This window comes from Maniola hyperantus, chromosome 5 (genome assembly GCF_902806685.2).
Source record: "Maniola hyperantus chromosome 5, iAphHyp1.2, whole genome shotgun sequence".
NCBI classification, from domain to species: domain Eukaryota; kingdom Metazoa; phylum Arthropoda; class Insecta; order Lepidoptera; family Nymphalidae; genus Maniola; species Maniola hyperantus.
In genome coordinates, this window is record NC_048540.1 from 11,971,536 (window position 1) to 11,990,447 (window position 18,912).

General features: G+C 36.7%; 1 long non-coding RNA gene across 1 annotated transcript; it reads right to left on the reverse strand.

Moving 5' to 3' along the window:
* Window positions 1-13,727: 13,727 nt before the first annotated feature.
* On the reverse strand, window positions 13,728-18,912 carry LOC138402365 (uncharacterized). The gene is made up of 2 exons (XR_011236763.1): window positions 14,834-18,912; window positions 13,728-14,358 (listed from the first exon to the last, which is right to left on the reverse strand). It is a non-coding gene; the product is annotated as an uncharacterized lncRNA (long non-coding RNA).

An 18,912-nucleotide genomic window follows, 5' to 3' on the forward strand; every position in this document is an offset into this window, starting at 1 on the left:
ACACAATGTAAAAAAGCTATGCACCATTAGTTCATGAACATATCACTACAAATAAAATTTAACTATTTAATTTAGTCTGCGGTAATAAACTAGGTAACGGTAGGTACTTATAAAAATAAAATTGGTATTGGTGGTAAATTAACAAAAGCACTTGTAATAAGTCTACTTGAATAAAAAAATACCGTGTAATCCGTAGGGAATCGGTAAAAATTATTTGATTACAAATTACAAAATTCGTTGTAATTTGTAATCAAATAATTATTTTGAACAACAGTAGGTATATGTAGGTCGACAATAGCACATAATAATTCTGTCGTTACTCATATTATAAGCTTAGAGACGAGCGTGGGATTTTATATGTATCATTTAGAATAGAATATAATAGAATATATTTTTGTTCAAGTAAACTTTTATATGTGCTTTTGAATCGTTAACTAGTTTTACCACTGGTTCGGAATGCCGAGAAGGACCAGCAAGAAACTCGACGGTTGCTCTTTTCAAGTGATCAATTTACAATAATATTATTATACCATACTGTAACCACAGTAGACCATAATTTACATAATAACACTTGTAGTCTGTCCAGGATCCAGGCGGTGCATAGAGAGCTATAAGCCATACACTATCTAATAAGAAAGTGTATGACTCTCTATGCTCCGCCTGGATCCAGCGGCTCCTTGCAAGTATTTTATTAGTGGACAGGCCATGCTTGGCCACTGCTACATTGTAGGGACGGCGGCCTTTGGAGCCGAAAAGTCTTAGAGTGGAGACTGCGTGCTAGTAATAGTGTAGCATGTGATGCCCAGTGCTATGGACGGACGCGACATCCAGAGGCTGGCGGGAAGCAGCTGGATGAGGAAGGCTGAGGACAGGGTGGGGTTCAACAGTGGACGTCCGCAGTCTGGTGTGATGATGATGAAGTAATTTAATTGAATTCAAGGTAGGTAACCGTCGTCGGTCTGTCTATACCACACAGATATTCAGTAACTAATTCTATAATTATCTAAGGATATTATATTATGCCGATTACATGTGCAGATTGCTTATTGCAATGTGTACCTTATATTCAAACACCTATTTGGCTTACGAGAATATATTTTATTCGTGTTTTGCTAGGCAAGCTATAATTATCTACTATTTTCTAGTATATTATTTTACATTTGTTTTATTTTACATTGCTAATCATCACATCATTACAGATTATTTATCATTTAAACTACCTATATAAAATTAAACTAAAATAGATTTAAATAAATCGGAAATTTCATCGAAACCACCAACAAATCGATTTGTTGCATTTTCATCAGTAGGTATATACCTACTTATTATTAACAGACAGGTCGAGATGGCAATCGAGGTACGAGGCGGGGGGACGCCCCGGACACCCGCACGTCACCTGCGCTATCCCGTACTAGGTTAGCGAGGGGGCTATACGGGTGTGGGGGGCGTCCCCACCCGTATACCCCCCACAATCTATGCGCGTACTATAGATGCACGTGCACATCAGTATAAGATTGTGCTTATTTCTATGAATACGTGATATCCTTACTTAAGTACAATCTATTCATATCAGATGTACCTTTTGTAATAATCTGTGGTATAAATGAGACAAAACGCTAGGTACTTTTTAACGTAAGCATATAATTTCACTTAGGTCTGCGAAGATTGCCAATTTATTTCAGCGTTGTTAATGAAAGATATTGGATGATATACAGGGGTTATAAATCACGCTGTTGTGAGTGAGTAACATTAATTTTAATTTATCAAGTCTTCTTAACAGTCCTGTTAATGATGGTTAACAAACATATTTTGTACGTGAAATATAATATTATACATCTTCCTTCAACTTTTAGTTGTCATTGTTTGATCATGCATGTCAGTCGCATTTTTGGATATCAGTTTTTTTAAATCCCGCAAATTGCTAATGCGCGTGGCCGCCATTTTAGTGACATCAGCACTAGACTGAAGTTTCGAGCTGATGGTAGGTATATTTTTACTTATTAATACGTCAAATGACGTCAAAATTACATCATTTCGATGTTAATGAGACATAGTTCCAGCGCAATAGCAATTTGCGATACTTATAGTCTGTGCATTCGCGTATAACTAATCTACAGTGCGACAAGGCTCTTTTGGCACTTGAATGACATTGACAGGGGGGGTGCTGTTGGAGAACAAAGGCTTAGACTATTCAAACAAGAACAAAGGGGACACTTGACGAAAACGTAAGTCCGATTTTCGCCACGCGCCAAAAGAGCCTTGTCGCACTGTAATAGATTTCAATGTGGTTTTCACCATCATTTGGAACATTTTACGAGGAAGATTTAAATTTAGTCTATACATAAAATAGTTAGGTAAGCCTGTCTGTGTATAAACGGTGCTAGTCAGCTATAGTGTACTTAATAAATAGAAAACTCACGACAGTTTCTTATACTATCCGCTGTATTCGTAGGAACAATAACAACTGTAAAATAAATTGTCTGTGAATACCATACACTGTTTATTATATAATACTGTGGATCCCTCGGAGTATAGTTGTCTTTAATGAATTAGCAGTCGGTACATTTAGGTCGTTAATTTGTTCTTTTTCTCCTTTGTGTCTTATCTCGGTACCCTCATCTGCATGACTAGGAATGTGGGTTGCCTTTCCTCGCATAATGATTTTCTACTACATTGTGTATCCTCAGAGAAATGTTTGAGATACCAAACACGCTTTCAAAGACAATATTCTCAAAGATTCAATGTTACCATAGTCTTGGCAGGACTATAATAAGTACCTACTTACTGCATATATTATTTACATAGACAGCAAAAGACACTTAGTGTCGTGGGAACCCCCGCCAACTTTAAAGGTGTCTGGCAGGGGGTTGACACCACACTAAGTGTCTGGCAATGCATGACGTGATTTCTCATACTATTCTTAAGAAAATATAAATAAATTTGACTTTATTCTTTAACATTTTTTTACACCTTTATTACCTGTTATCTCGCAAAGTCACCATGATCCAAACAAACTTTCCTCCCAGTGTTAGGGATAATATAATAGGCAGATAAACTTTCAGTTTTTATAAAATAAGGCAGGTTTGGCACGCACTGGCTTATAGGTCAATCTGTTTTGTACGAAAATGTCAATAATATGACTAACAAAGTGTTGAGATCAGATTTTTTCCACAGTTTAAGATTTGGTCTCACAATTAAAATCCATACTAATATTATAAAAATGTGAATGTGTGTCTATCTGCTCAGTTTAACCGATTTTGATGAAAGTTACAGAGTTAGCTTACATCCCGGGGAAGGATACTTAGTCCAATTTTTATCCCGGAAAATCCAAGAATTCCCACGGAATTCTTAAAGGCCCATCCGTTTAACCGATTTTTGCAAAACCTAAATCCACGCGGACGAAATCGCAGGCATCACCTAGTTTAAAAAAAAATTAAGATACAAGTTAGCCCTTGACCTGGTAGTGATGATGCAGTCTAAGATGGAAGCGGGCTAACCTGGAAGGGGTATGCCAGTTTTTATTAAACCTATGCGGCCCATGCCCCTTTAGTTTCTACACGGCATCGTACCGGAACGCTTAATCGCTTGGCGGCACGGCTTTGCCGGCAGGGTTGTCGATTATGACAAGTGCAATGATTCCCCTTGGCCCTTACCTACTGAAGTATATTATTACAAATCCTCGTACAGATACTGGAGCCAACTCCAACTTGAAGTTATCAGTTGACAGCGTGGAATCAATATCGCTGACGTGAATAATTAAACGAACTTCTCGGGTGAAAAGTTGTGTGCGAGTGACTGGAGCCAACTCCAACTTGAAGTTATCGGTTGACAGCGCGGAATCAATATCGCTGACGTGAATAATTAAACGAACTTCTCGGGTGAAAAGTTGTGAGCGAGCGACTGGAGCCGATTCCAACTTGAAGTTATCGGTTGACAGCGCGGAGTCAATATCGCTGACGTGAATAATTAAACGAACTTCTCGGGTAAAAAGTTGTGTGCGAGTGACTGGAGCCGACTCCAACTCGAGGTTATTGGTTGACGGCGCGGAATCGATATCGCTGACGTGAATATTTAAATGAACTTCTTGGGTGTAAAGTTGTGTGCGAGCGACTGGAGTCGACTCCAATTCGAAGTTATCAGTTGACGCGCGGAATCAATATCGCTGACGTGAATAAATAAAATGGAGCGACCACGTTAGAGTTCTGCATAATGTAGGTTTCCTTATAAAGAATTATTTTTATTTTCATTTTCAGTTTTATACATATTTTATTTACAAAGTCTTTCAAAACGCGCCCCGGTGCATCCAGTCTCCTGTGTAGGTTTTGATTAAACTAATTTAAAATATGTCAATTAGAAACAATTAGTGGCGTTGGAAGACACCCGACAGAAGTGAATCTTCTACGTATTTATTTGCCGTGAAACGCGCTGCCCAGCCAATAAGTTAAGTTTCGTTGTCATGTTCGTTTATACGTATCACTTTCTATGAATTAGATCTCCAAAAACAGAAAATTCTCCATCCCAAAATAATTAAATATACACTTATATGGATAGATGCTCGATCCAGGCAATAAGTTACGTTTCATCGCCGAATTTGTAAATTTGTTGAGAGGGGGATCGAATGTGCCACGCCAGATGATTCACTCTATTCGACTTCCATTTCGTTGGCAGCTCGCTTCGCTCACCACTTCCCTCTTCATTCCTCCCGAACTCATAGACTCGCTGCTGTCAGAATTTCCTGGCTTTATATAGGTTTTTCAAAAACCCGCGGGAATTCCTTAATTTCCCGCAATAAAAAGACTATATCCTTCCCTGGGATGTAAGCTATCGCTGTAAAGGTCAAAATTGCTTAAACAGATGGGCCAGTATATGCTACATCAAACATCAAACCAGACAGACAGACATACTTTCGCATTTATGGATTAGTATGGATTCAAGTCTTGTATAATTCTCAAACTATGGAATATTTGGCCAGAATCGTCATTAGTTATCGACACGCTAGAACTACAGCTAAAAATATTCGTTAGGTACTTATATTTTATAGTCTTAAAAAATTAGGGGCCGGGTCAAGAGAATTATGTTTCACATTTCATTCCAAAGAGATTTATTTACGCATGCACTTTTTGCCCGTTAAAATGGAAAACAGAATTTGGTTTGACTTTGCGTAAAATATTAATAAGTTTTTAAAAACATGCTCGTATTATTTTTCACAGTCGCAGCCAGATGCGGTCACAGCGCCAATGTAGAAACAAGATGAATGTAGTTTGGAAACCAAAATACTTACTATTTATTTGTTTATGTAACTAGTGTAACCAAAGATAATATAAAGTGAACTCTGCATAGGCACAGCATTGTTTTAAAAAGTGAAAATTAGTCTGCACGTCACCCGCGCTATCCCGCACCGGTTTGCGACGGAATTTACGCTCCTTTTTAACCGACTTCCAAAAAGGAGGTGGTTCTCAATTCCGCTCGTTGTGGTAACACCTACAAGCAAGCTTCAAAAAATGGCAGCCTGTTGCCAGGGTTGGATGAAACTATGTAGGTAGGTATAAATAAATTTTAATAAGAATGTTATAGGTGAAATAAGCTTTGATCTTTAATGAACATTCTCAGGCGTAGGATCCATCCCTCGCCCAATTTTCGTAGAATTTAATTCCAAACTCATCAAATGAAGATAAAATAATTGACATCCCTCTCATTTGTTCCATTTACAAGCATCGACGATATGGTAACTAAGGGAAATTGTGTCAGGTAATTGACACCGGCTGAAATAGCGTTGAAAACTGTTTCAATTTAAACGAACAGTCATTTAACGTGCACAAAAGTAATAGTGGTAGATAACGGATAATAAAGGTGTAAAAAGTCTTACGTTAAAATATAAAGTCTAATTATTATTTTTTCTTTAGAATAGTACATATTAGTAAATCACGTTACGCATTGCCAGATACAAATATCTGTTTTTTCAAGCAGGTCTTTACAGGCTCTTCAAAAATAATCGCAAGTCTGTCCATTTGTATAGTAAGTAACTCTACCGTTGCGTTGGTTCAGAAACTTCATTGAGCTTTAAAATGAGGTTAAACTAAGTAATTATTCTCAGGTATGTATTTTAAAAAGTAAGGTCTTCAGGTTTATTACTAGTGGACCCTTGGCGTTATATTAGAAAAATTGTAAACAAAGGGTCCATGAAAATGGTTTCTGTACATAATGTAAACAAAATTAGCCCTATGAAATACCTTTAAACCTTTTTGTTTGAGCTGTATTTTTCATTTTATAAACATTAGTTTTTTGATGATGGAAGGTGAAAATGAAAGGAAACAATGTTATTTGGTTGGTGGTACTTAATAAATAATTTATAGTTATACTTAAGAAGTCTCTACTATATGTAACTATTGCTAAGATATATAATTTCCTTAATGGGCATATCCTATTATAGGTATATTAGCTAACAAATAAATACAGGTGGGTTTAACAGGATTTTCTCCAATAAAAAGAAAAGATCAAAGTTTTGTCGTTCTTGACGAACTTGGCTCATTAAAAAGGCTTAAGCTTTTCTACATCCTGTAAAAAGATCAATAAAAACGATTACAGATTATAACTGTACAGCTCTTTTGTATACCTACTGGTTTATTTGGAAATGTTCTCTACATTTCCAAATAAACCAGTAGGTAGGTAATGTAGAGGTTTGTTTAATACTTAAATACTAGCTTAATGCCTGCCCGGGATCGAATCCTCCGACCTCATGAATAGGAGGCGGACGTCTTAACCACTACGCTATCACGGCTTTAAAATGAATGAGTAAACAATATGAAATTTTAAACGCTTATTGCTTCGTCAGGATGTACAGGTGTGACAGTATGAGCTCGCAGGGACGCAAGAATAAACAGGGTTTAAATCACTTTTAGTAAGCATTAAATTTCGCGTGAACTCCGTTGGCAGCTCTATTTAAATAATAATTATCATTTACAGTGATTTATTGATGTCATGATACATGATGACACAGTTTAAGTGATTGCAAAATATTATTAGCTAAGTACTGAAGTATAATTTTATTATGAAAACAGTTCCAGAAAAAATACAGTGACTGAAATGATCGTGTTAGATTTAAGGCATTATTTTTTGTAAATATTTAATTGTGTTTATTACATGTTGGATCAGCAAATAAATCTATTCCATTCTATTTTATTCTATTCTATTCTAAATGTCTCTACTATGTTACACCTAAATATCTATTATAAAATACAGTATTTTACACCAAACGAGAAAAATCTAAAAATGTATAAACAAGACAGTACTAGTAATAAGCAATCGAAAAATGTTAAATTAATCATGGTATGTTCCCGTTATTTACATTAAAATATTATAAACATTACTCGTGAAATGATAAACCCCTTATTGAAGTGCACTAAGAAATTTAGGCGCGTAACAATATTTTTTACAGGAATCAAAGCTGTTGCTAATGTATTATGGTTAAGAGTCTACTTTTTACTAAGCTATCGCGATCGATTTGCTGTTGCCCATTGAGGAGTTCCGTCCTCTATTTCCAAAACTATTTACCAAATCTTCACCAAACTAACATGGTACCAACCTGTACGACCTTTGTAGAAAAAAAGAATTGTGAAAATCGGTTCAAATTTGACGGAGCAGTAAAATCGATAAAAAATTTGATCCCGTATCCCGACAAATCCCTAATTGTTTTCGGGATAAAAACTACCCTATATGTAAACTCGGAGTATCAGCTACCACTGTACTTAATTTCATTTAAATCCGTCAAGTAGTTTTCGCGTGATGCGCGCACAGACAGACAAAAATTCAAAAAAAATTGTGTTGGGGTTTATATTGATAATAATATTTCCTCCGATTAAAACTTTAAAAATATATTTAATGTACAGAATTCGTCAAGTTACAGTTTTATTATAAGTATGGAAGATAAGACACAACTTGCTTTACAGAGAGATAGCCAGCGTATGCTCAACATTCGTTATTTTATAAAAGCTGAAATTTTCACTGCATATTGTCCCCAACACGGCACCACAGTCAGCGACTATGAAGTTTGAATCATGGTGATTTACTATTGAGATTAGATATACTACTGAGACATTAAACTAAAAGTTTTGCACTCTTTATTTAGACTACATCAACTAAGATCATATTTTAACACCCATCGGTGGACATTAATAAATAAAAACCATAAGCGGTGAAAATAAAGAAATTCATTTCTACTGTATTCTATAGTAGCCAAATACGGAACATTCTGTAGAAACCTGTCGTACTAACGGAACGCATTAAAGATACAATACCTCGGTCTATTCCGGTAACCGGAAGGAAGCTAGTCGGGCGGATTTGAGATAGAATTCTAAAGTGAACGCAAAACTGAACGCGCGCGTACGCATTTACCTATGATTTGTGATCGGAACTGTGTGCGATACATTTCTAAGGACGACGGAGGGTTTTCTCGATTGACCTAAGTCAATGGGCTTCGTGGTTGGATTTCCTTGCCAAGGCATTTCCTCACAGATAGCATTTGCTAGATCCTTTATTTATGGCCTGGAAGATTGTCCTTCTATGGTGAAGACCTTATTGTAATGTCTACTTCGTGTAGTGCAGTCAATCCCCTGCGTCATCCTATTTGTTGCCAGTGATACCTGCATTGGGGTCAGGCACTTGTGGTGACTGCAGAAGCTCGTGAGGTAATGGACGCCAGCCGGCAGGCTCAAGTGTGGAGTGTTGAATACTGTACCATTCAGAATTCTCAATCCAATTGTCTATGTGGTTAGCAGTTTTCTTTTGTTTTTACCGTAACAAACTAATTGATTTCAAATGACTCCTTCTGGCTTCAAATTATTTTTAGATTTTCTATTACTTAAGTTTTTATGCATTTAAGTCAAAGATATAAAGGCGGTAATAGTTTCGCCACCGCATTCAAATGTGTAGGTGTACCTAAGGCGTCAAAAGTAAAACAACAGGGTAACTTTTGTGTTTGTGAAAATCTCGTTAAGTATTCAGTTATTCATATTTTTTTGAATAAATAATTGATCAAGTCTCCAAAAGTATTTTTTTTTCAGACACAGACGTACAAATTATTGTTTGATTAGTAACTCTGGAACCATGACAAAGTAAATCTTGAATCTAATAGCAATCATTGAACTGATGTTAGTTTTCGAATAAATTAATTGGCCAAGTATAAATACTTGTGTTAGTTTGTAATCAGTTATTCATATTAGGTACTATATTTAAATCAAAAGCCTTTATTTACTCAATTGCAGCTACAACGAAGGTAGGTTGTACAATGATTTTTAACAATCTACAATTCGTCATAGTTGGGCATTTTTAATAATAATAAATTTTCCAAAAGTTATTTATTTTTTCAGCATCAGAAATTTAAATGAATGTTTTATTAGTAACTCTGTAGAACATAACACAGTACCTAATATTGTTAAACCGACTTGCAGTGATTGAACGGATATTAGTTTGAGTAATTAATTTGCTAAGTAAATAGATGTTTGTGTTAGTTTGTAACCTGTCAAGTTTAAAATGGGTTTTAGGGGAAGCTTTGATCACATTAGATATGGGTGTTGAGTATTACTTGGTAATAAGCGGCTTGTTCCCACTTCCGTGATTGCTTGTGGTTTGATGATGTGTAATATTTTGTAATTATTATATTCTTTCAGTAGATGATGTCAGTATGTATCTCTGTCTGTTACTTTTTCACGGTCCATCTATTTAACCGATTTTGAAGAAAGTAGGTGCAGAGATAGCCTTGCATCCCTAAGGCAGACATAAGCTATTGGCTAGTCCCGAAAAATAAAGAAGTTGCTAAACACACCCGTGGCTAGGAGAGCACGTAAAGCCGTTCGGTCCTGCACCTGATCTCTCGCCAGTCGCGTCGGATTTCCATCCTATCGTTATCGGGCTATAAAAGAGTATAAATAGAGAGTGTACCTGTGTTTGTACAAACGTTTGAGCACAAATAATATCTCCCGCGCAAATGGCTTATCTCTGTAGAGATTTGTCGCCGTAGCCGAAATCCGGTGGGGAGGTCATTAGGTAACTACTTATTACGATTTCACGGTATTTTTACTAAGTAGTAGGTAAGTGGTATTGACCTATTTTTTATTTTTATTTATTTAGAACCTAGTGTAAATGTGACTGAACGTTTGTAAGAACAGATGTTCCCTTTCACAATTTGAGATATAAATAGTGATCGACTTGGCCGCGAATCGACTGCTTCCGATACTCTATTTGTGACACTGTCGTTCACTGAAATAAATTTAATTACACTTGAAAAGTAGTTTGCGGACAGCTTAAACAGATGCCCGTCTTCTTAGGGTTCCATAGTACAAGTAATCCTTATAGTTTCATCCAAGCCGTCGATCTGTGTGTCACAGCTTTTTTGAATAGGAATATAATTTCTTAAAGCTAAAATTTAGCATAGTTATAGGAATTTGTTACCGCTACATTTAGGTGTGTCGCAATTTTGAAAAATTTCATGAAAATTGTAAAAAAAAATTATACCCCTCATCTCTCAATGGGATCTCGTTGAAAAAGTATTATAGGTAAAATAAAAAAATTGGAAATGGAAAAAAGCTAATATTTACGAAATGGTAAACGCAAAGACTGTGGCGTGTGGAAGTCTCTACAAGAGACCTAGTCCAGCAGTGGACGTCTATCGGGTGATAATGATGATGATGATGACTTAGTTAAACTTCGTAAATTTTGTTAATTATAATATGTATAGGCTTGCACTTGACTGCAATCGCATCAAACATTAAAAATATCAAGCAGCCTACCTTATCTGGATAGATACTAATATTAAAAATATTATGTTTGGTAGGTATCAACTAATTTTTTACCTCTTTAATATATCGAAATATGCCCACGTATTCTAATCTTACATAAAATTTAATACAATATTTCGTCTCTTTAGTAGATATTTTAAAAATACATCTGGCTTGTCCCAGCTTTGCATGGGTGGGCTCATCTATTCTGTAGACTAAATACGATTAGCTATTTTATACCTTACATTTCTCGTGAAATATTATGAATGATAGTAAAAACGCCATCATTTAGTATATTTCACGAAGAAGGTTTATAAAAGACATAATCGCCTCAAACATATTAACCAATTTAGAAGTTACGGACGAATACGCAGATAAAAGTTTTCGACTGTTTAGTGAAGATATGCTTAAGTTTTAGCAAAAAATTATAATCATAGAAGTATGGATTGTCATTATGCATGAGCATTTTAAGCCTATTAACCTTTTTTGAACACCTTTATAAATTCATATCCAACAAGTAATTTCCCCTTTATATTATCTTATAAATTAATTAACAACAGGCATATTATGAATATTATACACATATTTTACAACACAGCAAAGTTTCTTGATTGTTCTTTGAATATTTATCTATTAAGTACCTGCTTCTCAGTAAAAGGGTAAAGGCTTAAGGATCAGGGGCCACGGGGCACGGGAGTGTCTCCGCCAAGACGAGCCAAACTAAAGGACGGGTACTACGTACCTTTTCTCGAAGTGTTCCGTCGTATTTTCGAATATTATAATCTTTAAATATTTATTTTCAGCTTCGGATATGTAAGTATATTAAACAATAATTAGTTATTTCTGATTGCTATATTAAACCATGTGTAAATATAAAAGTGGGAAATTAGGAAAAAAACTCTCGTATTGGTATATCTACGAACACGATGTCTCTGCAGCTATCAAGGGTCCTGAATATTACGATTTTTTTATACACACCAAGAAAAAACTCGTGAAAACCTTGGTATTATCCATATTTTTATACAGTTTTGAATCATAGACTCTTCAGGCAAATTTGTTTCAATCGCAAACTAATAATTGATGCCTTTGAGATGTAGTGCTGGAGGTAGACATTCAAAATACCCTGAATTGCATTCAGGACCAATGGATCTATTCCAAAAACGCTCAAAATAGTAACCAGGTTTTTAATCGCGTGCCTGCGGCGTACCTATCTTTTACTATTCTGGGTATCTTGAAATCAAGAGTGAATAGGCATCTTCTAGGCAACCGCGCTCCATCTTGGGATGAATCATCTCTCCTGCTCTCCTCACTCTCCTCCACACACAATACTTAGAATAAATCCAAATGGAAGAACATCGAGCGAGAAACGGTTATCCGCCGCAAGAATCCTCAGCAGTGAGGAACGCGATGCAGGTAGAGAGAGAGAGAAAGAGAGAGAAAGAGAAAGAAAGAGAGAGAGTAGGATGAATTTTCAGTGATCTCTTTGAATTTCGATCGTAGCAGAGGAAAAATTCTCTCGCAATGTTTAATTAAGTACCTACTAAATAGCACTTTAACTATTGTGTTTAAATTGTATAGGGAAAGCCTGTTGGCTGTTAGTAATATTAATATTGAACATGCAGCTCATATTATTATCTGTGTGGTTTAATCTTGGTTTAATATTGTAACATTGAAAATTCCAAAATGGCGGATTTGGATCTGTAATGGAATATAACATCCTCTGCGAAAGACAGACCAGATCCTGAAACTCGAGTAGCCTATTGTTAGGCCACCTCCTAGCTTCAATTACACACCAAGACTGATTTAATTGTAGAGTAGAACTATGCACGTTTTGTGAAACATAGGGCACGAATATTGTACAGTTTTCTTGATAAACTTTGGATTTATCACATGGAAAGATACGTTTATGAAACATGTTTGTACAACCAGTGCAGGATATACCTAACTGAAATTATACACAAATTTCAATTTCTAACATGTAGCCGTTTTTGACACGTAGTGAATTCAACTGAAATAAAGCTTTTATATTTTATTTGCAATATTCGGCTGAAGGCCATCAGTTTACATATTACATGCTTATGTTTTAATTTGAAGTAATTATACGTTCAGTAATTGAGAAGTCATAAGGCTGTGACAGATGGACGGACGGACAAGTGCAATTTCACTCAAGTAGACTCAGAGACCTCGCTTCACACGGTCAGTTATCATATTGCAAACGTTAACTACGTTCGCGTAGCAGTAGGTACAGTACGCGGCCGTAAGTGATGTACATCGGCCTTTAGAATGTCATTTCGGCTTTGTAGAGCGTTGTCTCTGTCACTCATACCTATATGACGTTTTGTCGGTCTCAACGACAGTGACAGTGCTCTACAAATTTTTCCTTCTAAAGGTCGATGTACATTACTTTCGGCCGCGTACTGTACAAACTTATTATTCTATGCATTGACTTACTGATCCGCCCCAATTTTGCTTTTATAACATATTTTCTGAACAACCATTTTTTCCAAAAATTTCAAGCAAGTATTTAATCCCAGCAGTTTTGGTTGTACGAGGACGTTGGTAATATTATGTCAGTCAGTTTGATATATGTATTTCAAACTTTTGTTGTGGTGTCTTCTGAACAGGCTGAAATCTGTCAAGGTACGGGCCTCGAGGCCGAGTCATCTTGCCCGGGCATGTCCTCACTTTTTTCAATTTTTCAGTCATTTTCCTTACAATGGGCTGACGCTGCGCCTGTTCAGCATCGGCCTTGAGTCACTTGAGTGTGGTGGATTGGTATCATCGACAGTATTAGATGTCAAATTCGGTATATATATATATATATATATATATATATATATATATACCGAATTTGACTTTGAATTTGAATTTGAATTTGATTTGAATTATATATATATATATATATATATATATATATATATATAATAATAATAATAATATATATATATATATATATATATATGTCGGAGAATGGCCGCTTTCATCGACGTTATCATCGTCGGCCTGGGGTCTCGTGGGCGTCATTAGGGTGAAAGCAAGCACCAAAAAGTCTTTTATAGTTTGTACAATTTAATTTATAAACAAATGACGCGGACGTCTTGACAGTTGACACTTCACAAAATATAATCAGGTATTATAAGAATCCGAGCCGTGGGTTTGCGACACCTATTTGTTCTGAATTTTGGGAATAAACACTCTCATATAATCGTTTCGACACATCTCACTTTTTCACTTCAAAGAAATAATAAATTAGCCAAACATCTCCTGTTTGCCTGTCAAACTTCCATTTCTTATTTTCAATATGGCGTCGCAACCCCACTCAAGGCTGCCCTCTGCCCAGATCCAACCTCGACTTTAGTGACTTTTAATCTAATTATGTAATGAAATTGAAATTTTACACATATAAAAAAATTAGATAAATCAAATTAAAATTAATAAAAATTAAACAAGGTTATTTTCCATTAATCAGTATCTCACGTATTGCAAGCAACAAACAACTCTTCTCAGAGTTCTGACTTCCTCCACACGGCCTTCCTGGCGCTTCACGCGTCCTCGTGTGATGTTGAGGGACGAGGATCATCATTATCTGTAAAGACAAAACAAAATTTTAGGTAACCCAGTTCGGCTACTCCTGACAAAGTAAAAACGTGTAAGTTCAATTTTTTTTTTTTTTTTTTTTTTTTTTTTTTTTTTTTTTTTTTTTTTTTTTTTTTTTTTTTAATTACTTGATATAAACAACCATCACGCTTCATACTAACTCCTTTGTTATTGAAACAGTCATCTCGCTAATCATCAACAAAATTGCCTAAGCTACCTCGCCTTTTATCATGTAAACGGCCACCTCGCCGTTTATGGTCAAAACAGCCACCTCGCCGTTTATAATCGAACAGCCACCTCGCCGTTTAAACAATCCTTTTTTTTTTTTTTTTCTAAATAACCTTAACGTCCAAACATCTAAATAACCACGGCTATGGGTACACACAACTGTTCTTACATTTTTTTTTTTTCTTTTTATTTTTTTTTACATTCAAGACATTAATAAACTAGCACAAAGATCTTACCATCATCATTTTCACTCGAAGAATAGGGGTCTAGCTCAGTAGGGACATAGGATTGGGGAAGTGGACGTAAACGATCTCTCGAGTACTTATAAGTGCGATTACAGTTCAAACTCTTAAGGTGATACCTGTCACCGTCTAGTATTTCTACGACTTTATAAGGCCCTTTGTATTTAGGTTCCAATTTGGTTTGATTCCGTTCATGATTTTGAATTAAAACATAATCTCCTACAGAAAATGAAGTTACTCTAGCCTTGTTTTCGTCAAATCTCGCCTTATCGAGACGAGCATTATTTTTTATTAATCTATCAGCTCGCGTCCTGACTTCTTCTAAATTTACCTCAATTTCATGATCATCTACAGTTAATAAATTTAAAGGTCTACCTACTCTACCTATCAACAACTCTAGTGGACTCGCTTTCGTCACTCTATGAATCGTGCTATTTATAGACAGCTGAATATCGTCCAATGCATCTTGCCACGACCTATTTGGACTAACCTCTACAATAGTCAACATGTTTTTGAGAGTACTCATTATCCGCTCTACTTGACCATTAGCGCGACAAGAACCGGTTGCTATAAAATGAAGCTGGATATTGTGACTAGTACAAAACTCTTTGAACTCCTTATTTGCGAAGCATCGCCCCTGATCCACTATTATACGCGCTGGTGTCCCGAAAAGTGATATAGTAGTCTTAAGAGCGTTAATTGCACTTTCCGTGTTAATTCTCAGTGAATGCCTAAGTAACACGTATTTAGTGAAAGCATCTACAAGCACAAAAACGTACTCCTTTAGATCACTTTTGCCACTAAGCTTTCCTGTGGCATCTATATGGATTGTATTCCATGGAATGCTAACTTTTGGGATGGGATGCAATTCTATTTGTTGTTTACCACTATTTGATTTAGCCACTTTACACGTTATACAATTTTCAACGAATTTCCTAACATATTTTGGCATATTAGGGAACCAATAGTGTTGGTATGCCTTTTCTAAAGTTTTATCCCACCCCAAGTGGACAAGCGACTCATGAATATGATTTATAACTGACCAGCGAAAAGCCCTTGGTACTATTGGTAGCCACAGATTACGGTTATTCCTTTGAATTTTTCTATAGAGAACATTGGATCGCAGCTCATAAATTCTACAACTCTCCAAATCAAGATCATCGTTTTCAAGTTTATGAATAATTTGATTGCACTCGGGATCTTGTCGTTGTTCAGCTTGTAACCAGTTTGAAGATAACTCAGCTATATTAACGCGTTTCTGTACTACGCAATTTACCTTATTGAAACTCTGAGTATCACTAATAGTACTGTTCGCTTCAGGTTGGTGATTCCTCGAAAAAAAATCGACATGAGTCATTTTTTTTCCTTCCCTATACTGTATATCGAAATCAAAGGCTTGGAGGAAAGCCCACCACCGGTGTACTCTGGGTGTTAAATCTACTTTAGCTCTGGATGCCTTAAGAGAATTGCAGTCAGTGACAACTGTAAAGGCCCTACCATATAGGTAGTGTCGAAAATGCTTAACTGAATTAACAACTGCTAATGTCTCTAACTCGTAGGAGTGATATCGAGACTCTGCATCAGTAGTTCGTTTACTGTAATATTCTACCGGATGTAGTTTCCCTTCAGCCCTCTGGAAGAGAATCGCGCCATACCCCGCACTACTAGCGTCGGTGTGCAGTTCTATAGGTAGATCTGGGTCAAAAAGCATTAACACTGGGGATGAAGTTAATATAGAGATTATATCTTGCCTAATTTTTTCGTGTTCGGCAGTCCACTTAATTTTAGAATTATTATTATTGTTAGATAACAAACGATAGAGTGGAGCCATTTTAACTGAGAAGTTATTGACGAACTGTCTGAAATAAGATGCTAAGCCCAAAAACTGCCTCAACTGAGTAATGGTCTGTGGTGGTAAGGAATTACATAATGCAATTATTTTACGAGGATTGGGTCTAATTTCACCCTCCGATATTTCGTAACCTAAAAACTGGACTTGTTTCTTAAGAAACACGCATTTTTTCAGATTAAACGAAAAACCTGCATTGCTGAGGGTTTCTAACACCGTACGTAATCTTTCCAAGCCTTGTTCCACATTAATTGCAGGTATAATTAGGTCATCCATGTAGACTATTGCATAAGAATGTACCAGGTCTCCTAGGGCTGTATTAATTGCTCTCTGATAAACAGCAGGAGCGTTGCGTAGGCCAAACGGCATAGTGGTAAATTCGTAATGAGCATCTGGGGTGATAAAAGCGGTTTTCTCTATTGACTCTTCATTTATAGGGATTTGATAGAAACCGCTAGCCATATCTAGACAAGAGTAAAGACGTGCGCCTGATAACCTTTGAACTTGGTCACATATCAAAGGTAAGGGGTAGCGATCAGGAACAGTATTGGAATTCAACTCCCTGTAATCTATGCACATTCGATCTGTGCCATCGCGTTTCTTGACTAACAGAATCGGACTGGAAAAGGGGGACTTACTAGGTCTAATAACTCCGGCAGATAATAGTTCACTACATTTATTGCGTACTATTACTCGTTCTTCAGCGCTCAAATGGTAAGGACGTCGTTGTACCATTTTGCAAGGGTCTACTAGTTTAATTTCTAATTCACCCGTTGTCACTCTACTAGTGGGCGTACCTTCGACAAAGGAGTCCCTAAAGCAGCTGAGAAGTTTCACTAACTGTGGTTTACAATTGTCTGGAATGTCAGTGTCTATATCATTGAAGTCAGTTGCAGCCTTACCTACTTCACAAATATTAACAAGAGGAGAATTCTTAACTATAGTAAGTTTGTCAGTCGATATGTTAACAGAAAACCCTAAAGCCAATAAATCACGTCCTATTAGAATATCATTACTCAGAAATTCGTCAGGTATAACGTGAAACAAAATTTGTACGTCATAGTCACACAGAGTAACCTGAGATAAAATTTGTGAGCTACACAATACGCTTGATCTTCCTACCCCTATCAATGTAACGATTGCATGTTGGAATTCACCAAAAAGTTTACGTGAGATACTCTCTTTAACTAAGGAACAATCAGCGCCAGAATCAAAGCAAAATGAAAACTGCTCACCAAATTGAGTGATCACCCCGGTGACAGGTTTGACATCGCAAACGTCCACTCGTTTCACTATGTTAGATGTGGTGGCAGGTTGCGCGCTGCTGCTTGCACCTGGCCACGTTTTTGAGCACCGCGATGCCACATGACCCTCAACTCCACATTTGTAGCATGTCATCCAAGGCTTCGACGAAGCCACGGCCGTGTTGGGGCGGTCTGAAGTCAGAGTTGTCTGCTGCTTGTCTTGTGAACCTCTGAAACATTCAAATGATTTGTGACCAAATTTTCCACAAGTGTAGCATTTTGTAGATGCAGGATTTAACCTAGGACGCTTGCTATCTTGCATCATATTAGCACTCCTCATATTATTATCATGATAACTCCGTTTGCGATACGAAAATGCCATAAGTTCACGTTGCATTTTACTGCGAGTAGTTATCTCTTCGGAAAAAATATTGCGTTGCAACCGTGGTTCGATTTGCCCCATGTGAGCAAGTATGATAGATACCACCATTTGCTCTTTGTCTAAATTACCCCATCGTGCCATGAGTGAAGTATACAGACGGCTTGCATATGCAGAGAGACATTCCCCATCTCGCGGTTTACCAATGAACATTTTTGAAATTGTTGCTACACACGTCTCTAACGTATCGAAACGAGAGAGGAAAATTTCTTTAAATTCTGCCCACTTCATATTAGGGAAAGCTATTTGTGAAAACCATGTTGCGGCTGAACCTTTCATAGCTCTACTAAGAATAAGAATAAGTTTACTTCCCTGTATATCATGATCCGATAAACAGATATCTGCAGTTGCTAGCCAGGCTCGGGCGTCAGTGTCTGCATCATCCGGTTGGAATTTGGGCAACGTAATATTATTATTGTCTTCCGCAGCTGGCGGATTGCGAAGCGCCTCCACCAGTAGTCGCATGCTCTTTTGTTGAGCCTCGAATAAAACGTGCCAACCATCATTCCCCTTGATTGAGCACTCCTCGTTTGGTGCCTGC